This window comes from Tachyglossus aculeatus, chromosome 21, assembly GCF_015852505.1.
Source record: "Tachyglossus aculeatus isolate mTacAcu1 chromosome 21, mTacAcu1.pri, whole genome shotgun sequence".
NCBI classification, from domain to species: domain Eukaryota; kingdom Metazoa; phylum Chordata; class Mammalia; order Monotremata; family Tachyglossidae; genus Tachyglossus; species Tachyglossus aculeatus.
The window spans coordinates 40,954,509-40,980,394 of NC_052086.1; the positions used below are offsets into that span (position 1 = coordinate 40,954,509).

The following is a 25,886-nucleotide window of genomic DNA, read 5'->3' on the forward strand; positions in this document are numbered from 1 at the left end:
AATTTGTACTTCCCAAGTGCTTAATACAGTGCTCTGCACATAGTAAGTGCTCAATAAATCGATTGATGATAAATACGATTGATTGATTGATTGATTGATTCAAAGAAGAGGGAGACATGATGGAGGCCCAGAGATGGAGAAAATCTCCCCAGATTTTGGTCAGCCAGGATGGGAAGGGTGGGAAGTTTTCCCACACGTCTTGGTATATTCGGGCGACAGAGAGCAGGTGTTGGGGAGGGTCACCTTCCGCAGTTCATCCCTCTTCATTTCTCCAATTTTCCATTTGGTGGTTCCCTAAGCAGTCCCGACCGCTCCATCTGTTTTCCTCCCGCGAGCTGGAGAATTAAATCCTTACCCCATTAACGGAATTGGGCCTCTGCCATGTAGAAGGATGCGGGAGGAGGAGCCAGTGAAAAGAAAGCCCATTTAATGAAGATGAAACTTCGCTGCCCGTCCCCGGAGGTGATGATGAGGCGGGTATAATCATCATCATCATCATCAATCGTATTTATTGAGCGCTTACTGTGTGCAGAGCACTGTACTAAGCGCTTGGGAAGTCCAAATTGGCAACATATAGAGACAGTCCCTACCCAACAGTGGGCTCACAGTCTAAAATAATAACCGCATAACGCGTAGCGGGCCAGATGCACCGTCCAAAGCTGACGATGGCCCTTATAATAAATAATGATGGCATTTATTAAGCGCTTACTATGTGCAAAGCACTGGTCTAAGCGCTGAGGAGCTTACAAGGTGATCAGGTTGTCCCACGGGGGGCTCACAGTCTTAATCTCCATTTTACAGATGAGGGAACTCCTTATTTTTGAAAGAAGAGCTCCGCTCTTAATAATAATTATGGCATTTATTAAGCGTTTACTATGTGCCAAGCACTGTTCTAAGCGCTGGGGAGCTTACAAGGTGATCAGGTTGTCCCACTGCGGGCTCACAGTTTTCATCCCCATTTTACAGATGAGGTAACTCCTTATTTTTGAAAGAAGAGCTCTACTCTTTTTAATAATAATGATGGCATTTATTAAGCCCTTACTATGTGCCAAGCACTGTTCGAAGCACTGGGGAGGTTACAAGGTGATCAGGTTGTCCCACTGCGGGCTCACAGTCTTCATCCCCATTTGACAGATGAGGTCACTGAGGCGCAGAGCAGCGGGGCCCAGTGAAAAGGGAGTGCTTTGGAGTCAGAGGCTGTGGGTTCAAATCTCGGCTCCACCACTTGTCAGTGGCGGACACAGTGGCACCACTTCCCCCTTCTAGCCTGTGAGCCCACTGTTGGGTAGGGACTGTCTCTATATGTTGCCAACTTGGACTTCCCAAGCGCTTAGTACAGTGCTCTGCACACAGTAAGCTCTCAGTAAATACAATTGATTGATTGTCAGCTGTGTGACTTTGGGCAAGTCACTTCACTTCTCTGGGCCTCAGTTCCCTCATCTGGAAAATGGGGATGAAGACTGTGAGCCCCTCGTGGGACAACCTGATTACCTTGTATTTACCCCAGTGCTTAGAACAGTGCTTTGCACATAGTAAGCGCTCAGTAAATACGATTGATCGATTGTCAGCCGTGTGACTTTGGGCAAGTCACTTCACTTCTCTGGGCCTCAGTTCCCTCATCTGTAAAATGGGGATGAAGACTGTGAGCCCCTCGTGGCACAACCTGATTACCTTGTATCTACCCCAGCACTTAGAACAGAACATAGTAAGCGCTTAACAAATACCAACATTATTATTATTAAGTGAGTTGCCCAAAGTCACACAGCTGACAATTGGCAGAACCGGGATTTGAACCCACGACCCCTGACTCCAAAGCCCGGGCTCTTTCCACTGAGCCACGCTGCTTCTCTACTTCCCAAGCGCTTTGTACTTCCCAAGCGCTTAGTCCAGTGCTCTGCACAGAGTAAGCGCTCAATAAATACGATTGATTGATTGATTGATTGATTCTCTAAAGAAGCAGCTTCGTCTGCTTCTTCGGCTTCTCCTCTTAAGAGAGGAGATGGAGTATTTAGGATTCACTGAGGATCGTCAGTTAGACTGTGAGCCCACTGTTGGGTAGGGACTGTCCCTACATGTTGCCAACTTGGACTTCCCAAGCGCTTAGTACAGTGCTCTGCACACAGTAAGCGCTCAATAAATACGATTGATGATGATGATGATGATCGTCACCCAGTTAAGTCAATAAAGAAAATCGCATTTTCCGAGAATCAATCAATCAATCGTATTTATTGAGCCCTTACTGTGTGCAGAGCACTGTACTAAGCGCTCGGGAAGTCCAAGTTGGCAACATATAGAGACAGTCCCTACCCAACAGAGGGCTCACAGTCTAAAAGTTTGTACATATTTATTACTCTATTTATTTATTTATTTTACTTGTACATATCTATTCTATTTATTTTATTTATTTATTTATTTTACTTGTACATATCTATTCTATTTATTTTATTTTGTTAGTATGTTTCGGTTTTTTTTTTTCTCTGTCTCCCCCTTTTAGACTGTGAGCCCAATGTTGGGTAGGGACCGTCTCTATATGTTGCCAATTTGTACTTCCCAAGCGCTTAGTCCAGTGCTCTGCACATAGTAAGCGCTCAATAAATATGATTGATTGATTGATTAAAAGGGGGAGACAGAGAACAAAACCAAACATACTACCAAAATAAAATAAATAGAATAGACATGTACAGGTAAAATAAATACATAAATAAATAAATAGAGTAATAAATAAGTACAAACATATATACAGGTGCTGTGGGGAAGGGAAGGAGGTAAGATGGGGGGATGGAGAGGGGGACCAAAGGCAAACTGGCAACTCATTTCTTTACAGGCAGGTTTCCCTGTCTCCTCTTAATAATAATAATGACGGTACCTGTTAAGCGCTTACTACGTGCCAAGCACTAACGTATCACTGTGTAGCACTTAGAGGGAAAAACGTAATTTTTTTATAAAATACGTTATAATCACTTAATTTTGCTCTCCCAGGAAGAGTGGATACTGGGAGACTAGCGAGAGGGAGGCCGAAGGGAGGGGAGGAAGCATATTTTCGGTTTATCAACCCATTAAGATTTTTTTTCCGTTTCCTCAACCTTGCCCAGGAGGCCAAGAAACAGAAGCACACACTGCAAATTGAGATCTACTCATCTCTATCTATCTATCTATCTATCTATCTATCTATCTGCACATAGTAAGCACTCAATAAATACGATTGATGATGATGATCTACTCATTAATACATCATATGCACTCACCTCCAGATACCGGATTGGGGGCATCTCGTAGCTCTTGGATGTAGAGGGCGATTATTTTAATTTTTTTATTTTTTTTTTGGTTTGAGGTTGATACCTCGCTCCCTTGGGGAATCAGGGATGAATCCTCGGCAGCCGTTCCTTTGTGTTCTCCATCTGCGTTTTTCTCGCACCTCTAGCCGGGAATTACCTTCTCCCCATCATATTGGAGAGAATCAGTCCTTCATTCGTTTGATTTGATTGAGGGCCTGCCGTGTGTTCTGAACACCTGGGCGAATACTAGAAAAGAAAAAGACATGGTCTCTGCCTTTAAAGAGCTCGCAATCTGATTTATGTTCATTTAGAATCCTTTTTTGTGATATTTGTTGGGCGCCTGCTATGTGCCGGGCACTCAGTGCGGCTTAGTGGAAAGACCCCGGGCTTGGGAGTCAAAAGACGTGGGTTCTAATCCCGCCTCCGCCACTTGTCTGCTCTGTGACCTTGGGCAGGTCACTTAATTTCTCTGTGCCTCAGTTCCCCCATCTGTAAAATGGGGGTTAAGACTGTGAGCCCCACCTGATTACCCTTTTATCTACCCCGGTGCTTAGAACAGTGCTTGGCACACAGTAGGTGCTTAACAAATGCCATAATTATTATAATTATAATTATTATTATCAGTAAATTATTATTACTACTATTATTACTACTACTAATTATAATATTATAATTATTATTACTAAGTGCTGGGATAGATAATAATAATAATGATAATAATGGTATTTGTTAAGCGCTTACTATGTGCCAAGCAGCCCGGATAGCTCAGTCGGTAGAGCATCAGACTTTTAATCTGAGAGTCCAATCAATCAATCAATCGTATTTATTGAGCACTTACTGTGTGCAGAGCACTGGACTAAGCGCTTGGGAAGTACAAGTCGGCAACACATAGAGACAGTCCCTACCCAACAGCGGGCTCACAGTCTAGAAGGGGTTCAAGGGTTCAAGTCCAGGGTTCGAGTCCCTGTTTGGGCGTGATGTGTTCAGTGCTTAGAACAGTGCTTTGCACATAGTAAGCGCTTAACAAATACCATCATAATTAATAATGATAATGGTATTTGTTAAGGGCTTGCTATGTGCCAAGCACTGTTCTAAGTGCTGGGGTAGATACAAGGTCATCAGGTTGTCCCCCGTGGGGCTCACAGTCTTAATCCCCCTTTTACAGATGAGGAAACTGAGGCACAGAGGAGTTAAGTGCTCTGCACACAGTAAGCGCTCAATAAATATGATTGATTGATTAAGTGACTTCCCAAAGTCACACTTCTGACAAATGGCGGAGCTGGGATTAGAACCCACGACCTCTGACTCCCGATCCCGGGCTCCTTCCACTAATCAGCTTGGACACAGTCCCCGTCCCACGTGGGGCTCCCAGTCTCAATCCCCATTTTACAGATGAGGGAACTGAGGCCCAGAGAAGTGAAGCGACTTACCCAAGGCCACACAGCAGACAAGTGGCGGAGCCAGGGTTAGAACCCAGGTCCTCTGACTCGCAGGACAGGTATCTTTTCACTAGGCCTTTTCTACATTTTCTGCATGCTTTTCTACATCCCATGACCACATCGACTCATTCTCTGCTTCTGGAAACCTTTATCCTGCCAGCTTTTTCCAGGCTTGTCCTCGAGAACCATAGAATATATAAAATATATGTATTCTATTTATTTTATTTTGTTAATCTGTTTTGTTTTGTTGTTAATATGTGTTGTTTTATTTTGTTTAGTTGTCTGTCTCCCCCTTCTAGACTGTGAGCCCGCTGTTGGGTAGGGACTGTCTCTAGATGTTGCCAACCTGTACTTCCCAAGCGCTTAGTACAGTGCTCTGCACACGGTATGAGCTCAATAAATACGATTGAATGAATGAATGAATGAATGAGAACCCCAATCACCCTCCATCCTGTATTTTGGTTTGGTCCCTCTAGACTGTAAGCTCACTGTGGGCAGGGACTACGTCTGCTTCATTTTGGTATTAATAATAATAATGACGGCATTTATTAAGCGCTTACTATGTGCAAAGCACTGTTCTAAGCACTGGGGAGGTTACAAGGTGATCAGGTTGTCCCACGGGGGGCTCACAGTCTTCATCCCCGTTTTCCAGATGAGGGAACTGAGGCCCAGAGAAGTGAAGTGACTTGCCCAAAGTCACACAGCTGACAATGGGCGGAGCCGGGATTTGAACCCATGACCTCTGACTTGAAAGCCCGGGCTCTTTCCATATTTATTACTCTATTTATTTATTTATTTATTTATTTTACTTGTACATTTCTATCCTATTTATTTTATTTTGTTGGTATGTTTGGTTCTGTTCTCTGTCTCCCCCTTTTAGACTGTGAGCCCACTGTTGGGTAGGGACTGTCTCTATGTGTTGCCAATCTGTACTTCCCAAGAGCTTAGTACAGTGCTCTGCACATAGTAAGTGCTCAATAAATACGATTGATTGATTGATTGATTTCCACTGAGCCATGCTGCTTCTCTGGTGTTGCACTCTCCCGAGCGCTTAGTACAGGACTCTGCACACAGTAAGCGTTCAATAAATACCATTTATCCACTCGTCTCCGACCGTTACCGCTACTGAGTTGCATCCTGTCTTCTCTGAAACCGGTTTTCCAATTTTTTCAAGCCCCCACGGTCCCGGCAAACGAAAGCACAAGCCGTCAGGCAGTCGGTTGTATTTATTGAGCGCTTGTTGGGTGCAGAGCACTGTACTGAACCCTTGGGAGAGGACAATACAACAATAAACAGGCACGTTCCCTGCCCGCCACGAATTTACAGTCTAGATCTAGATTACTGTACTGTCTGTACTTCCCAAGCGCTTAGTACAGTGCTCCACACACAGTAAGCGCTCAATAAATACGATTGATTGATTGATTGATTAGATTACAGATAGGGACGTTGTTGTGCGGTTGGGAGGGGAAACGAAGAAAGGGAGCGAGTCAGGGCGACGCAGAAGGGAGTGGGAGAAGAGGAAAGGAAGGCCTCTTGGAGGAGGTGGGCCTTCAAAAAGGCTTTGAAGCGGGGGAGAGGAATCAGTAGGGCTCAGTGGAAAGAGCACGGCCTTGGGAGTCAGAGGTCTTGAGTTTGAATCCCGGCCCCACCGCTTGTCAGCTGTGTGACCTTGGGCAAGCCACTTCACTTCTCTGTGCCTCAGTCACCTCATCTGTAAAATGGGGGTGAAGACTGTGAGCCCCCAGTCGGACAACCTGATCACCTTGTAACCTCCCCAGCGCTTAGAACAGTGCTTTGCACGGTTCCCCCTCCTCGTCCCCCTCTCCATCCCCCCATCTTACCTCCTTCCCTTCCCCACAGCACCTGTATGTATGTATATATGTTTGTATATATTTATTACTCTATTTATTTTACTTGTACATATCTATTCTATTTATTTTATTTTGTTAGTATGTTTGGTTTTGTTCTCTGTCTCCCCCTTCTAGGCTGTGAACCCACTGTTGGGTAGGGACTGTCTCTATATGTTGCCAACTTGTACTTCCCAAGTGCTTAGTACAGTGCCCTGCACACAGTAAGCGCTCAATAAATACGATTGATTGATTGATTGATTTGCACATAGTAAGCGCTGAACAAATACCATTATTATTATTATCTGTCAGATATGAGGAGGGAGGGCGTTCCGGACCGGAGGCCGGACGTGGGCGAGAGGTCGGCGGCGAGATAGATGAGATGGAGGGATGGTGAGGAGGTAGATACACTACCTTCTTTATTGAGCTAGAGGACAGTGCTTTGCACATAGTAAGCGCTTAACAAATACCATTATTATTATTATCTGTCAGATATGAGAAGGGAGGGTGTTCCGGACCAGAGGCCGGACGTGGGCGAGAGGTCGGCGGCGAGATAGATGAGATGGAGGGATGGTGAGGAGGTAGATACACTACCGTCTTTTTTGAGCTAGAGGACAGTGCTTTGGACATAGTAAGCGCTTAACGAATACCATTATTATTATTATCTGTCAGATATGAGGAGGGAGGGTGTTCCAGGCCAGAGGCCGGACATGGGCGAGAGGTCGGCGGCAAGATAGATGAGATGGAGGGATGGTGAGGAGGTAGATACACTACCTTTTTTTTGAGCTAGAGGAACCAAGTGTGCGGGCTGGGTTGGATTAGAATCAATCAATCAATCAATCGTATTTATTGAGCGCTTACTGTGTGCAGAGCACTGTTCTAAATATGATTGATTGATTGACTGATTGATTGTATCCTCCCCAGCGCTTAGAACAGTGCTTTGCACATAGTAAGCACTTAACAAATACCATTATTATTATTATTATTATTATTAACAGGCAAGTGACCGAGCCAGGATTAGGACCCAGGCCCGGACCTTAGTAGTGTTAACGTCTAATTATAATCGCCGGTATTATTGTGGAAAAAGGAAGAACATGTGAATCATCCTTGGAATTGAGTTCTTCAGAAACAAAAGCCTCGCTCATGAACAGGAAAAAACCTCTGGGGCCACTTCTTCCTGACGGGGTTCATTTGTCACGGGGAATTTATCGCCTTTTGCTCCGTCCTTTCTCTCATCTCGCTCCCGTCTCTCCTTCATCCCTCCTTTGTCCCCGAGTCGCCTCCGGCGGGTTCTCAGACTTCGCGACGTGGTCATCTCCCGTCGGCCGAGTTATTCCACCCCCTGGAGAAGGACACTGAGGCAATGTTCCCGTCAAACGGGGTGAATGTCAGGAACGCCGACTTGGGCTGACGGCCGAAGGGAATGGGGAGAGGACGGTGAGCTTCCATCCTCTAGCTTGCTCAGTCCGTCTTGTGTAACACCAGTTTTCCCAGGACGAAAGAACTGACCGCGTGAGTTGTCTTGGGCAGGGAACGTGACTCCCAAATCTGTTGTATTCATTCATTCAGTCGTATTTATTGAGCGCTTACGGTGTGCAGAGCACCGTACTAAGCGCTTGGGAGAGTACACTAGAGCAATAAACCGGAACATTCTATTCTATTTATTTTATTTTGTTAGTATGTTTGGTTTTGTTCTCTGTCTCCCCCTTTTAGACTGTGAGCCCGCTGTTGGGTAGGGACTGTCTCTATATGTTGCCAATTTGTACTTCCCAAGCGCTTAGTACAGTGCTCTGCACATAGTAAGCGCTCAATAAATATGATTGATGATGATGATGATGATACATTCCCTGCCCATGTGCTCTCCCAAGCACTGAGAAGCAATTTGGCCTAGTTGCTGGAACACGGGCCTGGAAGTGAGAAGGTCATGGGTTCGCATCCCGACTCCACCGCATGTCTGCTGTGTGACCTTGGGCAAGTCACTTAACTTCTCTGCGCCTCAGTTCCCTCATCTGTAAAATGGGGATGAAGACTGTGAGCCCCACATGGGACAACTTGATCACCTTGTATCCCCCCCAGCACTTAGAACAGTGCTCTGCACTTAGTCTTTTAGACTGTGAGCCCACTGTTGGGTAGGGACTGTCTCTATATGTTGCCAATTTGTACTTCCCAAGCGCTTAGTACAGCGCTCTGCACACAGTAAGCGCTCAATAAATACGATTGATGTTGATGATGATAGTAAGCGCTTAATAAATGCCATTATTATTATTATTATTATTATTATTATTATTATTATTATTAATCCCGGTTCCAAAGCAGTGTGGCTCAGTGGAAAGAGCACGGGTTTTGGAGCCAGGGGTCAGGGGTTCAAATCCCATCTCTGCCAATTGTCAGCTGTGTGACTTTGGGCAAGTCACTTAATGTTGCCAACTTGTACTTCCCAAGCGTTTAGTACAGTGCTCTGCACACAGTAAGCGCTCAATAAATACGATTGATTGATTGATTGACTTAACTTCCCTGTGCCTCAGTTACCTCATCTGTAAAATGGGGATTAAGATTGTGAGCCCCACGTGGGACAACCTGATTGCATTGTGTCCCCCCAGTGCTTAGAACAGTGTTTTGCACATAGTAAGTGCTTAACAAATACCATTATTATTATTATTATTATTATTATTGTCTGCTGGGTGACCTTAGGCAAGTCACTTCACTTCTCTGGGCCTCAGTGACCTCCTCTGTAAAATGGGGATGAAGTCTGTGAGCCCCACGTGGGACAGGGACTGTGTCCAACCCGATTTGCTTGTATCCACCCCACTGTTGGGTAGGGACTGTCTCTATATGTTGCCAATTTGTACTTCCCAAGCGCTTAGTACAGTGCTCTGCACCCAGTAAGCGCTCAATAAATACGATTGATGATGATGATCCACCCCAGCGCTTAGTACAGCGCCTGGTGCATCGTAAGCGCTTAACAGATACCATTATTATTATAATTATTACTTAGTACAGTACTCTTCATCCAATAAGCACTCAATAAATACCTGTAATGATGATGATGACAAAACAGCAATCCCAGCTAACAAGGACATGGGCTGTGTCCTGATTATCTTGTATCGACTCCAGCGCTTAGCACAGTGCCTAGCACAGACTAAGTGCTTAAAATTCCATATCAGCACTTATGCCCATATTCATTCATTCAATCGTATTTATTGAGCGCTTACTGTGTGCAGAGCACTGTGCTAAGCGCTTGGGAAGTACAAGTTGGCAACCTAACCGTCCATATCTGTCATTTATTTATTTCTATTAATGACGGTCTCCCCTTCTATCATTATCATCATCAATCGTATTTATTGAGTGCTTACTGTGTGCAGAGCACTGTACTAAGCGCTTGGGAAGTACAAGTTGGCAACAACTTGTAGACCGCGGGCTCGTTGTGGGCAGGGAATGTGTCTATTTATTGTTCTATCGTACTCTCCCAAGCGCTTAGTCCAGTGCTGTGCACACAGTCAGCGCTCACTAAATACGATCCAATGAATGAATGAAGGGATGAAAAATAAATCCTGTCAGGAAGGGGAGATTCTGAGCTTCTTCCATCAGATTGTAGGACAGCGGAGCGGGGTTTGGGATTTATGGCCTAAATTGAATGATATGAACATAAGTGTCTCTGACAAAAGAGAGTCTTTTGGAATAGATAAAACACCCTCAGGCAATCCATCAATCATACCTATTGGGCACTTACCATAGGCAGAGCACTGTACTGAGCGCTTGGGAGAAAACAATGCAGCAGAGTTGGTAATAATAATAATAATAATAATGGTATTTGTTAAGCGCTTACTATGTGCAAAGCACCGTTCTAAGCGCTGAGGGAGGTTACAAGGTGATCAGGTTGTCCCACGGGGGGCTCACAGTTTTAACCCCCATTTGACAGATGAGGTAACTGAGGCACAGAGAAGTGAAGTGACTTCCCCAGTGTCACACAGCTGATAGTTGGTGGAGCCCGGATTCAAACCCACGACCTCTGACTCCAAAGCCCGGGCTCTTTCCACTGAGCCACGCTGGTTCCCTCTCCACAGGCAGCTTAGGGTCTAGACGGGGAGACAGGCATTAATGTCGGGTGAAAATCCAAGCGCGAGGGCGACTCAGAAGGGAGTGGGAGAAGAGGAAACGAGGGCTTCATCGGGGAAGGCCTCTGGGATGTGCTTTTATTCTTGTACTTGTACTTGCAGTTGTAGTTCCCAATCAATCAATCAATCAATCGTATTTATTGAGCGCTTACTGTGTGCAGAGCACTGTACTAAGCGCTTGGGAAGTACAAGCTGGCAACATCTAGAGACAGTCCCTACCCAACAGTGGGCTCACAGTCTAGAAGGGGGAGACAGAGAACAAAATCAAACATAGTAACAAAATAAAATAAATAGAATAGATAGGTACAAGTAAAATAAATAAATAAATAGAGTAATAAACACGTACAAACATATATACATATATACAGGTGCTGTGGGGAAGGGAAGGAGGTAAGATGCGGGGGATGGAGAGGGGGACGAGGGGGAGAGGGGCTCAGTCTGGGAAGGCCTCCTGGAGGAGATGAGCTCTCAGTAGGGCCTTGAAGGGAGGAAGAGAGCTAGCTTGCTTAGTTCCCAAGCGCTTAGTCCAGTGCTCTGCACACAGTAAGCGCTCAATAAATGCGATTGATTGGTTTTATTAAGGTTTCGAAGGCGGGGAGAGTCATCGTCCGTCGGACATGAGGAGGGGAGGGCGTTCCAGGCCAGAGGCGGGACGTGGATGAGGGGTCCACGGCGAGAGAGACGAGGTGGAGGGGAGTGTGCGGGCTGGGTTGGAGCAGGAGAGTAGGGAGGTGAGGTAGAAAGGGGGCGAGGGGATCGGGAAGGAGGTGGGAAGGAGTTTCTGTTTGATGCGGAGGCAGATGGGCAGCCACTGGATGTTCTGGAGGATGACACGCAAATTCGTGAAGCGTTCCATAGTTTTCTTCAAGGCCCTGCTGAGAGCTCACCTCCGCCAGGAGGCCTTCCCGGACTGAGCCCCCTCCTTCCTCTCCCCCTCACCCCCCTCTCCATCCCCCCCAGTCTTACCTCCTTCCCTTCCCCACAGCACCTGGATATATGTTTGTACATATTTATTACTCTATTTACTTATTTATTTTACTTGTACATATCTATTCTATTTATTTCATTTTGTTAGTATGTTTGGTTTTGTTCTCTGCCTCCCTCTTCTAGACTGTGAGCCCACTGTTGGGTAGGGACTGTATATATGTATATATGTTTGTACATATTTATTACTCTATTTATTTATTTATTTATTTATTTATTCATTTATTTATTTATTCATTTATTTATTTATTTATTCTACTTGTACATATCTATCCTATTTATTTCATTTTGTTAATATGTTTGGTTTTGTTCTCTGTCTCCCCCTTCTAGACTGTGAGCCCACTGTTGGGTAGGGACTGTCTCTATATGTTGCCAATTTGTACTTCCCAAGCGCTTAGTACAGTGCTCTGCACATAGTAAGCGCTCAATAAATACGATTGATGATGATGATGATGATGATATGTTTGTACATATTTATTACTCTGTTTATTTATTTATTTATTTATTTATTATTTATTTATTTATTCTACTTGTACATATCCATTCTATTTATTTCATTTTGTTAATATGTTTGGTTTTGTTCTCTGTCTCCCCCTTCTAGACTGTGAGCCCACTGTTGGGTAGGGACTGTATATATGTATATATGTTTGTACATATTTATTACTCTATTTATTTATTTATTTTACTTGTACATATCTATCCTATTTATTTTATTTTGTTAATATGTTTGGTTTTGTTCTCTGTCTCCCCCTTCTCGACTGTGAGCCCCTGTTGGGTAGGGACTGCATATATGTATATATGTTTGTACATATTTATTACTCTATTTATTTATTTATTTATTCTACTTGTACATAGCTATTCTGTTTATTTCATTTTGTTAATATGTTTGGTTTTGTTCTCTGTCTCCCCCTTCTAGACTGTGAGCCCACTGTTGGGTAGGGACTGTATATATGTATATATGTTTGTACATATTTATTACTCTATTTATTTATTTATTTATTTTACTTGTACATATCTATTCTATTTATTTTGTTTTGTTAATATGTTTGGTTTTGTTCTCTGTCTCCCCCTTCTAGACTGTGAGCCCACTGTTGGGTAGGGACCGTCTCTAGATGTTGCCAACTTGGACTTCCCAAGTGCTTAGTACAGTGCTCTGCACACAGTAAGCGCCCAATAAATATGACTGATTGATTGATTGATCGATTGATTGATTGAGGAGTGGGGAAACACGGCCTGAATGTTTTTGTAGAAAAATGATCCGGGCAGCTAAGTGAAGTATGGACAGGACGGGGGAAAAGCAGGAGGCTGGGATGACAGCGAGGAGGTCGATGCGGTCATCCAGGCGGGAGAGGATAAATGGTTGGATTACTGTAGCTGCGGTTTGGATGGCACACAGTAAGCGCTCAATAAATACGATTGAATGAATGAATGAATGAATGATGGAGAGGAATAAGGTGGGCTTTAGCCAGGTTGTGAAGCTTGAAAGGGCTGGATTTGGTGACATGTTGAAAACGTGGGCTGAAGGGGAGAAATGAGTCTAGGATAACATCAAGAGCTCGTTGTTGGGTAGGAACCGTCTCTATATGTTGCCAACTTGTCCTTCCCAAGCGCTTAGTACAGTGCTCCGCACACAGTAAGCGCTCAATAAATATGATTGAATGAATGAATGAATCAAGGTTATGGGCTTGTGAGACAGGGAGTAGGGTGGTGGTGTCTAAAGGAGAAGCAGCGTGGCTCAGTGAAAAGAGCCTGGGCTTTGGAGTCAGAGGTCATGGGTCCAAATCCCGGCCCCACTACTTGTCAGCTGTATGACTTTGGGCAAGTCATTTCACTTCTCTGTGCCTCAGTTACCTTGTCTGTAAAATGGAGATTGACCGTGAGCCCCCAGTGGGGCAACCTGATCACCTTGGAACTTTGGAACCTCCCCAGTGCTTAGAACAGTGCTTTGCACATAGTAAGTGCTTAATAAATGCCATTATTATCATTATTATTACTCTTCACATAGTAAGCACTCATATTGATTTTGTTAGTGATGTGCACCTAGCTTTCTTTCTATTTATTCTGATGACACCTTGAAGCAAGTCACTTCACTTCTCTGGGCCTCAGTTCCCTCATCTGGAAAATGGGGATGAAGACTGTGAGCCCCCCGAAGGACAACCTGATCACCTTGTAACCTCCCCAGCGCTTAGAACAGTTCTTGGCACCTAGTAAGTGCTTAATAAATGCCATTATTATTATTATTATTATTACAGGCCAAAGCTTCAGGGCTCCTGCTGGCTGTTGGGAGAGGTTGGTGGGAATCGATCAATCGATAAATCAATCGATGGTAATTATCGAGCGCTTACTGTATGCAGAGCACTGTACTAAGCGCTTGGGAGAGTACGATATAACGGAGTTGGTAGACACGTTCTCTGCCAACAGAAGTGAGTATGCCAGCCTGGTGGGGAGCATGCGCTAAAGGGATTGCCCTCTTTGGGCAGAGGATGCTGAGGGATGGCGGTAGCAGAGGATGGATTGGCCATTTATCGTTGTATCGTACTCTCCCAAGCGCTTAGTACAGTACTTTTTAGAGAAGCAGCGTGGCTCAGTGGAAAGAGCACAGGCTTTGGAGTCAGTGGTCGTGGGTTCATTCATTCAATCATATTTATTGAGCACTTACTGTGTGCAGAGCACTGTACTAAGCCCTTGGGAAGTACAAGTTGGTAACAGAGATGGGTTCAAATCCTGGCTCCGCCAATTGTCAGCTGTGTGACTTTGGGCAAGTCACTTCACTTCTCTGTGCCTCAGTTACCTCATTTGTAAAATGGTGATTGATCGTGAGCCCCCCATGGGGCAACCTGATCACCTTGGAACCTCCCCAGCGCTTAGAACAGTGCTTTGTACATAGTAAGTGCTTAATAAATGCCATTATTATCATTATTCTTACTCTTCACCTAGTAAGCACTCATATTTATTTTGTTAGTGATGTGCATCTAGCTTTCTTTCTGTTTATTCTGATGACTTGACACCTGTCGACCTGTTTTGTTTTGTTGCCTGTCTCCCCCTTCTAGACTGTGAGCCCGTTGGTGGGTAGGGACCGTCTCTAGACGTTGCCGACTCGGACTTCCCAAGCGCTTGCACGCAGTAAGCGCTCAATAAATATGAATGAATGAATGAATAAATACGATTGAATGAATGAATGAATAACTTGGCAGGTGTCAGCCGGGCGAGGCATTGCCCTTTGTGAGCAAAGGATGCTGGGAGATGGCAGGGGCAACAAATGGACCAGCCTGGGGGGCAGCAGGTGGGCCAGGGCCTGCCCACCATGAGGAGAGGATGGTGGGAGATGGCGGGAGCAGAGGATGCAGGGAGACGGCGATAGCAGAGGATGGGTTGGCCTGGTGGGCAGCAGGTGGGAGAGGGGCCGACCACCATGAGGGGAGGATGCTGGGAGTCGGCGGGAGCAGAGGATGCTGGGAGATGGCCATAGCAGAGGATGGATTGGTCTGGTGGGCAGCAGGTGGGAGAAAGAAGCCGCCCACCATGAAGAGAGGATGCTGGGAGACAGCGATAGCAGAGGATGGATTGGTCTGGTGGGCAGCAGGTGGGAGAGGGGCCGCCCACCATGAGGAGAGGATGCTGGGAGTCGGTGGGAGCAGAGGATGCTGGGAGACGGTTATAGCAGAGGATGGATTGGCCTGGTGGGCAGTAGGTGGGAGAAAGAGGCTGCGCACCATGAGGAGAGGATGTCGGGAGTCAGTGGGAGCAGAGGATGCTGGGAGATGGCGATAGCAGAGGATGGATTGGTCTGGTCAGGCAAAAACTCCTCATTCTCGGCTTCCAGGCTGTCCATCCCCTCGCCCCCTCCTCCCTCACCTCCCTTCTTTCCTTCTCCAGCCCAGCCCGCACCCTCCGCTCCTCTGCCGCTCACCTCCTCACTGGGCCCTGTTCTCGCCCGTCCCGCCGTCGACCCCCGGCCCACGTCCTCCCCCTGGCCTGGAATGCCCTCCCTCCGCACATCCGCCAAACTAGCTCTCTTCCTCCCTTCAAAGCTCTACTAAGAGCTCCCCTCCTCCAGGAGGCCTTCCCACACTCAACCCCCTCTTTCCTCTCCCCTTCCCCATCCCCCCTCCCTACCTCCTTCCCCTCCCCACAGCACCTGTATATATGTTTGTACAGATTTATTACTCTATTTTACTTGTCCATATTGACTATTCTATTTATCTTGTTAATGACGTGCATCTAGCTTTACTTCTGTTTATTCTGATGACTTGACACCTGTCCACGTGTTTTATTTTGTTGTCTCTCCCCGCCCCCCACCAGACTGTGAGCCTGTTGTTGGGTAGGAACCGTCTCTATATGTTGCCAACCTGGCCTTCCCAAGCGCTTAGTCAAGTGCTCTGCACACAGTAAGCGCTCAATAAATACGACTGAATGAATGAATGGAAAATGGCAGGGGCAGCAGGTGGGAAAGAGAGGCCGCCCGCCACGAGAAGAGGATGCTGGGAGACGGCGGCAGCAGATGGACGAGCCCGGCGGGCGGCAGTTGGGCCCGGGCCTGGCCTCCGTGAGCAGAGGCTGTGGAAGATCGGAAGACCGACAGGAGGATTGGCAAACAGCGACAGGCGTTGCAAGAGGCAATGAATCAATGCGGGGAAGGATAATCTTCCCGTGCTCACAGTGTGGAATGGAAAGTCTCGTGTACACTGATCACTTTAGCCCCATGCCGCCACGTGACCGGGATCACTGGTAGAGCCACTTTCGTCTGAGGAGGAGAATTTACGCTCTTTCTGTCAGCAAACGTGGACAAACATCTCCCTCGCCCCCGCCATTCATTGATTCATTCATTCAATCGTATTTGTTGAGTGCTTACTGTGTGCAGAGCACTGGACTAAGCGCTTGGGAAGTACAAGTCCTTCTCCAGCCCAGCCCGCACCCTCCGCTCCTCTGCCACTCACCTCCTCACCGTGCCTCGCTCTCGCCTGTCCCGCGGTCGACCCCCGGCCCACGTCATCCCCCTGGTCTGGAATGCCCCCAATCCCTCTGCCCATCCGCCAAGCTCGCTCTCTTCCTCCCTTCAAGGCCCTGCTGAGAGCTCACCTCCTCCAGGAGGCCTTCTCACACTGAGCCCCCTCCTTCCTCTCCCCCTCGCCCCCCTCTCCATCCCCCCCATCTTACCTCCTTCCCTTCCCCACAGCACCTGTAAATATGTATATATGTTTGTATGTATTTATTACTGTATTTATTTTACTGGTACATATTCTATTTATTTTATTTTGTTAATATGTTTGGTTTTGTTCTCTGTCTTCCCCTTCTAGACTGTGAGCCCAATGTTGGGTAGGGACTGTCTCTATATGTTGCCAACCTGTACTTCCCAAGAGCTTAGTACAGTGCTCTGCACACAGTAAGCGCTCAACAAATACGATTGAATGAATGAATGAATACAAGTTGGCAACATATAGAGACGGTCCCTACCCAATGACAGGCTCACGGTCTAGAAGGGGGAGACGGACAACAAAACAAAACCTGTGTTATTGTAGGTATTTTAAAACATCACGGTTAGCAGGCTTTCCAACAACGGGCTCACGGACTAGAAGGGGGAGACGGACAACAAAACAAAACAGGTGGACAGGTGTCAAGTCGTCAGAACCAGTAGAATGAAAGCTAAATGCACATCATTAACAAAATAAATAGAATAGTAAATATGGGCAAGTAAAATAGAGTGATAAATCTGAACAAACATCTATACTGGTGCTGTGCAGAGGGGAAGGAGGTAGGGTGGGAGGGATGGGGAGGAGGAGAGGAAAAAGAGGGCTCAGTCTGGGAAAAAGGGGGCTCACCACAGCAGTAAAAGTTCACCATTCCTTGAGGATGATGCTCAAAGCCAATCAGTCAGCAAATCGCATTTCTTTATTCATTCAATTGCATTTTTTATTGAGCTCTTACTGTGTGCAGAGCACTGTACTAAGCGCTTGGGAAGTACAAGTTTGCAACATGTAGAGATGGTCCCTACCCAACAGCGGGCTCACAGTCTAGGCCCAGAGAAGTACTTAGCGCTTGGGAGAGGACGATCAATCAATCAATCAATCAATCGTATTTATTGAGCGCTTACTGTGTGCAGAGCACTGGACTAAGCGCGATAGAGCAGGCACTTCCCTGCCCACAATGAGTTTACAATCTAGGGGAGCAGCATGGCCTAGTGGCAAGAACCCGGGCTTGGGAGTCAGAGGTTGTGGGTTCTAATCCCGATTTCGCCACTTGTCTGTGTGTGAACTTGGGTAAGTCACTTCACTTCTGTGTGCCTCAGTTACCTCATCTGTAAAATGGGGATTAAGACTGTGAGCCCCCCGTAGGACAACCTGATCACCTTGTAACCTCCCCGGTGCTTAGAACGATGCTTTTCACATAGTAAGCGCCTAATAAATGCCATTATTATTATTATTATTCAGCGCTTAGAACAGTGCTCAGTGCTTAGAACAGTGCTCAGCACTTAGAACAGTGCTTTGCACATAGTAAGCGCTTAATAAATGCCATTATTATTATTATTTACACTTGCCCCCTAAGCCTCTTGTGCCCTCCTGAGAGGCTTGAGGCTTAAGAAACAGTTTGGCCTAGTGGATTCATTCAATCATTCATTCAGTCATATTTATTGAGCGCTTGCTGTGCTTTGCACATAGTAAGCGCTTAATAAATGCCATTATTATTATTATTTACAACTGCCCCCCTAAGCCTCTTGTGCCCTCCTGAGAGGCTTGAGGCTTAAGAAACAGTTTGGCCTAGTGGATTCATTCAATCATTCATTCAGTCGTAATTATTGAGCGCTTACTGTGTGCAGAACACTGTACTAAGCGTTTGGAAAGTACAATTCGGCAACAGATAGAGCCTGGGTGTCAAAAGGACCTGCGTTCTAATCCCGGCTCCGTCGCACGTACGTGATGTGACCTTGGTTCAGTCATAGAGAAGCAGAGTGGCTCAGTGGAAAGAGCACGGACTTTGGAGTCAGAGGTCATGGGTTCAAATCCTGGCTCCGCCGTTTGTCAGCTGTGTGACTTTGCACATAGTAAGTGCTTAACAAATGCCATTATTATTATTATTATTATTATTATTATTATTATTATTATTTCACTTCTCTAGGCCTCAGTTCCCTCATCTGGAAAATGGGGATTAAGACCGCGGCAGGAACCGTGTCCAACTCGATTAGCTTGTATCCCACCCCTGTGGTCCGAACAGTGCTTGACACATCGTAATCGCATGACAGATGCCGTCGTTATTCCCAGCCTGTCCCCGGGTAAATTGAATTAGGGACCAGAGAGTTTCACCGGCTGGTTTGGTTTTTTGCCGGTCGGATGGTCTTTGGCTTTTCCAGGCTCATTGGGCGGGCGCAGGGAATTCATTCAGCGTTAATTGGGGGCTTTGTCATCCGCTGCTGTCAACAATTCATTTTGGCTTTCAACAATATTCCTGAAACGAGTACAGGCCGGGGGTTCGGTGTGAGCCGGAGGGACCTTTCGGGGAGCTACCGTTCCGTTCAGCACGATTATGGCCAACAGCTGGATATCTCCGATCAGGGCAATTTGCCGCCGTGAGCTGGGGAAAGGGGGTCTCTGGGGTGGGATGTGTAGGGGAGCTAAACCATAGCCAAGGCAGGTGTGACAAAATGGTAAATAAAACCGGCGGACGGGATGAAAAAGCTACAAACCGGATCAGCGCTGGCCACTTTCCTCATCTTTCCTCACTCTTGCCCTTCTGCCTCCTTCTCCTCAGGTGAGGCGGATAAAGCTCAGTGTCTGAAGAGCCGTCAGTCCTTCCTCTTCCTGCACACCTTCCTTTTCTGATCTTTTTTGCGTATGTGTGGAATTTGTTAAGCGCTTACTATGTGCCAGGCCCTGTTAGAGCAGTGCCAGCGCTTAGAACAGTGCTTTGCAATCAATCAATCAATCAATCAATCAATCGTATTTATTGAGCGCTTACTATGTGCAGAGCACTGTACTAAGCGCTTGGGGAGTACAAATTGGCAACACATAGAGACAGTCCCTACCCAACAGTGGGCTCACAGTCTAAAAGGGGGAGGCAGAGAACAAAGGCAAACATACCAAAAAAATAAAATAAATAGGATAGAAATGTACAAGTAAAATAAATAAATAGAGTAATAAATATGTACAAACATATATACATATATACAGGTGCTGTGGGGAAGGGAAGGAGGTAAGATGGGGGGATGGGGAGGGGGACGAGGGGGAGAGGAAGGAAGGGGCTCAGCACTTTGCACATAGTAAGCACTTAATAAATGCCATCATTATTATTATTATTATTACTAAGCGCTGCTCAGTGGAAAGACCACGGCCTTTGGAGTCAGAGGTCACGGGATCAAATCCCTGCTCCGCCAAGTGACTTTGGGCAAGTCACTTCTTTGTGTCTCAGTTCCCTCATCTGTAAAATGGGGATTAAAACTGTGAGCCCCCCGTGGGACAATCTGAATGCTTTTCACATCTTCATTCATTCATTCAATTGTATTTATTGAGTGCTTACTGTGGGCAGAGCACTGTACTAAGCGCTTGAGAAGTACAAGTTGGCAACACAGTAAGTGCTTAACAAATACCATCATCATTATTATTATTATACAAGATATTAGATATAACCAGGTTGGACAGAGTCTATGTCCCACGTGGCGGGGAGTTCTTCTCCTTCCCCCTTTTAACCCTCCTGTCTTTCTCTTCCACCCATTACCCTCCATCCTTATCTTTCTATCCCCCCATCTTTTTAATTAATGTACATGCATGAATAAATAATCAAATGACAGATCTATACATATGAATAAAGGGAGCAAGTCAGGGTGACGCAGAAGGGAGTGGGAGAAGAGGAGGGCAGTCAGGGAAGGCTTCTTGGAGGAGATGGGCCTTCAATAAGGTTTGGAAGTGGAGGAGAGAAATTATCGGTCCAATGTGAGGAGGGCATTCCAAGGCAGAGGCGGGATTATGATGATGATGATGATGATGATGTTGCCAACTTGTACTTCCCAAGCGCTTAGTACAGTGCTCTGCACACAGTAAGCTCTCAATAAATACAACTGAATGAATGAATGAATGGTGGTACTTGTGTCAGCTGTGTGACTGCCCAAGTCACTTAACATCTCTGTGCCTCAGTTACCTCATCTGTAAAATGAGGATGAAGACTGTGAGCCCCCCGTGGGACAACCTGATCACCTTGTATCTACCCCAGTGCTTAGAACAGTGCTTGGTACATAGTAAGCACTTAATAAATGCCGTTATTATTATTATTATTAAGAGCTTACTGTGCACCAAGCACTGTTCTAAGCACTGGGGTAGATACAAGGTAATCAGGTTGTCCCCCGTGGGGCTCACAGTCTTCATCCCCATTTTACAGACGAGCTAACTGAGACACAGAGAAGTGAAGCGACTTGCCCAAAGTCACCCAGCTGGTAAGTGGCGGAGCCGGGATTAGAACCCACAACCTCTGACTCCCAAGCCCGGGCTCTTTCCATGTGGGCGAGAGGTCGGCGGCGAGATAGATGAGATCGAGATGCAGTGAGAAGGATAGCAACAGTTCAGCGCTTGACATATAGTGAGCGCTCAATAAGGGCCAAAATTATTATTATCATCATTAAGTGCACAGATGCTGCAGGAAGGAGAGTGAGCAGGGAAAATAAGGAAAAGATTTTCCCATGTGCAGTGGGGAGACTCCGGGTCTGACCCAAATGGTGTCTCCCCTGGGCATCGATCCTCCGGAATTGGGCAGGGGGTGACTCCCTCATTATTTCATTCATTCCATCATATTTATTGAGCGCTCACCGAGTGCAGAGCACTGTACTAAGCGCTTGGGAAGTCCAAGTTGGCAACATATAGAGACAGTCCCTACCCAACAGCGGGCATTATGCCGATTTGCACTTCCCTAGCACTTAGTCCAGTGCTCTGCACACAGTAAGCGCTCAATAAATACGACTTGTACTTTCCAAGCGCTTAGTCCAGTGCTCTGCACACAGTAAGCGCTCAATAAGTACGATTGAATGAATGATTGAATGAATGAGTGAGTGAATAATTCCTGCCATGGCCTCGATCCATGGGAGTGAAGAGTAATCAGCTCGCTTAGCAGGTGAGAGGTATCAATCAATCGTATTTAGTGAGCGCTGACTGTGTGCAGAGCACTGTACTAAGCGCTTGGGAAGTACAAGTTGGCAACATATAGATACAGTCCCTACCCAACAGTGGGCTCACAGTCTAAAAGAGGTAGCGGGATAGAGGCCCGCGTTCTCCACTTCTTTCTTCATCCCGGATCCTCCGCTTGTCTGCTGTGTGATATTGGGCAAGCCGCTTCCCTTCTCCGGGCCTCAGTTCCCTCATCTGTAAAATGGGGATGAAGACCGTGAGCCCCATGTGGGACAAGACTGAGCACCCTTATTCCTCTCCTCCTCATCATCCCCCCACCCTACCTCCTTCCCCTCCCCACAGCACCTGTGTATATGTCTGTACAGATTTATTACTCGATTTATTTTACTTGTACATATTTACTATTCTATTTATTTTGTTAGTGATGTGCATTTAGCTTTCATTCTATTTGTTCTGACGACTTGACACCAGTCCACATGTTTCGTTTTGTTCCCTGTCTCCCCCTTCTAGACTGTGAGCCCGTTGTCGGGTAGGGACCGTCTCAATATGTTGCCATCTTGTAAATAATAATAACATAATAATGATGGTATTTATTAAGTGCTTACTATGTGCAAAGCACTGTTCTAAGCGCTGGGGGGATACAAGGTGATCAGGTTGTCCCACGGGGGGCTCACAGTCTTAATCCCATTTTCCAGATGAGGGAACTGAGGCCCAGAGAAGTGAAGTGACTTGCCCAAAGTCACACAGCTGACAATTGGCGGAGTCGGGATTTGAGCCCATGACCTCTGACTCCAAAGCCCGGGCTCTTTCCACTGAGCCCCAATGCTTCTCTACTTCCCAAGCACTTAGTACAGTGCTCTGCACACAGTAAGCACTCAATAAATACAATTGAATGAATAGGGAGCGTCTCTCTATAATAATAATAATAATGGCATTTATTAAGCGCTTACTATGTGCAAAGCACTGTTCTAAGCACTGGGGAGGTTACAAGGTATTCAGGTTGTCCCACGGGGGGCTCACAGTCTTAATCCCCATTTTACAGATGAGGTAACTGAGGCCAAGAGAAGTTAAGTGACTTGCCCAAAGTCACACAGCTGACAATTGGCATATGTTGCCAATATGTTGTCCATATGTTGCCATCTTGTACTTCCCAAGCGCTTAGTCCGGTGCTCTGCACACAGTAAGTGCTCAATAAATACGGTTGAATGAACGATTGAATGAATGACAACCTGATGACCTTGTATCTACCCCAGCGCTTAGAACAGTGCTTGGCACATCGTAAGCACTTAACCAATACCATTATTGTTATTGTTATTATTATTCAGCATTCCCCAAATTCCCCAAATGCACCGAAAGCGGTGCATCGTTTGGCCACTTGGGAATCCCAGGCGTGCTCCTGAATTTAGAAGGGAATTTTTCCTTTCCTGGGAATGGCCCAAGAGGAACTCACAGTCTGTCGTCTTCTCCTACAAGCGGATCCGTCGTTTGCCAAGGCCGATTCCCTGGCTGCTGGGTGGATCCATTGGGATCCCGGGAACCGTTCTCCGGGGATGAATTCGGTGATCTGTTCAGAGTAGGCGCTCAGTGCAGTGTCCTGGTTAGAGTCGGCGCTCAGTGCAGTATTCGGCTCAGAGTGGGCGCTCGGTATGACGTGCGTCTCACAGTAGATGCTCGGTACAGGGTTCTCCTCGGAATAGGCACTCAGTCAGTAGGTGCTCAGCATAGTGTGGCTTAGTGGCAAGAGAGTGGGCTTGCGAGGCAGAGGATGTGGGTTCTAATCCTGCCTCTGCCACTTGTCTGCTATGTGACCAGTGGCAAGCCACTTCACTTCTCTGAGCCTCAGTTCCCGCATCTGTAAAATGGGGATTAAGACTGGGAGCCCCATGTGGGACAACCTGATTACCGTGTATCTACTTCAGTGCTTAGAACAGTGCTTGGCACATAGTAAGCGCTTAACAAATGCCATTATTATTATTATTATTTATTAGAACAATGTCTTAGAATAGTGACTGAAAATTAGAGATTCCACTTCCGTTTTGCGATGCTTTCTCACTTTCCCTGTAGGTCTCTGTCTCTCTCTGTGTCTCCCTCTGTCTCTATCTCCCCTCCCTTAATCTCTCTGATGGCCCCAGAGGAAGATGAACCAGTGTAGCCTGCACATAGTAAGCGCTCAATAAATACGATTGATGATGATGATGTAGCCTAGTGGCTAGAGCCCAGGCCTGGGAGTTAGAGGGCGTTGGTTCTAATCCCGGCTCTCCCACTTGTCTGCTGTGTGACCTGGGGCAAGCCACTTCACTTCTCTGAGCCTCAGTCCCCGCATCTGTAAAATGGGGATTAAGGCTGGGAGCCCCATGTGGGACAACCTGATTACCGTGTATCTACTTCAGTGCTTAGAAGGGTGCTTGGCACATAGTAAGCGCTTAACAAATACCATTATTATTATTATTATTATTTATTAGAACAATGTCTTAGAATAGTGACTGAAAATTAGAGATTCCACTTCCGTTTTGCGATGCTTTCTCACTTTCCCTGTAGGTCTCTGTCTCTCTCTCTCTGTGTCTCCCTCTGTCTCTGTCTCTCCCTTAATCTCTCTGATGGCCCCGGGGGAAGATGAACCAGTGTAGCCTAATGGCTAGAGCCCAGGCCTGGGAGTTCGAGGTAGTGGGTTCTAATCCCGGCTCTCCCACTTCTCTGCTGTGTGACCTGGGCCAAGCCACTTCACTTCTCTGAGCCTCAGTCCCCGCATCTGTAAAATGGGGATTAAGACTGCTAACCCCATGTGGGACAACCTGATTACCGTGTATCTACCCCAGTGCTTAGAACAGTGCTTGGCACGTAGTAAGCACTTAACAAATACCATTATTATTATTATTATTATTAGTTATTAGAACAATGTCTTTGAATAGTGACTGAAAATTAGAGATTCCGCTTCCGTTTTGTGGTGCTTTCTCACTTTCCCTGTAGGTCTCTCTCTCTCTCTCTGTCTCCCTCTGTCTCTGTCTCTCTCTCCCTTAATCTCTCTGATGGCCCCAGGGGAAGATGAACCAGTGTAGCCTAGTGGCTAGAGCCCAGGCCTGGGTGTCAGAGGGCATTGGTTCCAATCCCGGCTCTGCTACTTGTCTGCTGTGTGACCTTGGGCAAGTCACTTCACTTCTCTGTGCCTCAGTTACCTCAACTGTAAAATGGAGTTTCGGACCGTGATCCTCATGTGGGACAGGGACTATGTCAGACCTGATTTCCTTCTATCTACTCCAGTGCTTAGAATACTGCTTGGCATGTAGTAAGCGCTTAAAAAATAGCACAGTTATTATTATTACAGTGGTATGCATATAGTAAGCGTTAAAAAAATACAATTGCTTGATTAATCAGTCTGCGCCCAGAATGGGCACACCCGAGAAATCCGTATGTGCTCTTCGATTCTTACTCCTTTCATTCATTTGTTCAATCATATTTATTGAGCTCTTACTGTGTGCAGAGCACTGTACTAAGCGCTTGGGAGAGTACAATAGAACAGTAAACTGACACATTCCCTGTCCACTGCAAACTTACAGTCTAGACGGGGAGACAGACATTAATAGAAAGAAAGAAATTACAGATACATACATACGTGGTATATATACATAAGTGCTTCTCTATATACATAGAGAAGCAGTGTGGCTCAGTGGAAAGAGCCTGGGCTTTGGAGTCAGAGGTCATGGGTTCAAATCCCGGCTCCGCCACTTGTCAGCTGTGTGACTTTGGGCAAGTCACTTATCTTCTCTATCAATCAATCATATTTGTTGAGCACTTACTGTGTGCAGAGCACTGTACTAAGCACTTGGGAAGTTGGCAACATATAGAGACAGTCCCTACCCAACAGTGGGCTCACAGTCTAAAAGCCTCAGTTACCTCGTCTGTAAAATGGGGATTAAGATTGTGAGCCCCACATGGGACAACCTGATAACTTTGTATCCTCCCCAGTGCTTAGACCAGTGCTTTGCACATAGTAAGTGCTTAACAAATACCAGAATTATTATTATTTTTATTACAGTGCCTGGCACGTGGCAAAGCGACTCTTAATGATTAAGGCACTTGTTAAGCGCTTACTCTGTGTCAAGCACTGTTCTAAGCATTGGGGTTA

At 46.2% G+C, this 25,886-nt stretch overlaps 1 protein-coding gene and 1 non-coding gene across 2 annotated transcripts in view; both read left to right on the plus strand.

Moving 5' to 3' along the window:
- The window catches only part of KSR2 (kinase suppressor of ras 2), a 451,469-nt gene that overhangs the window by 192,267 nt on the left and 233,316 nt on the right, over positions 1 to 25,886 (plus strand). The gene's annotated exons all lie outside the window — the stretch shown is intronic.
- Positions 4,030 to 4,250, plus strand: TRNAK-UUU. The gene is made up of 2 exons: positions 4,030 to 4,066; positions 4,218 to 4,250. It is a non-coding gene; the product is annotated as a tRNA-Lys (tRNA).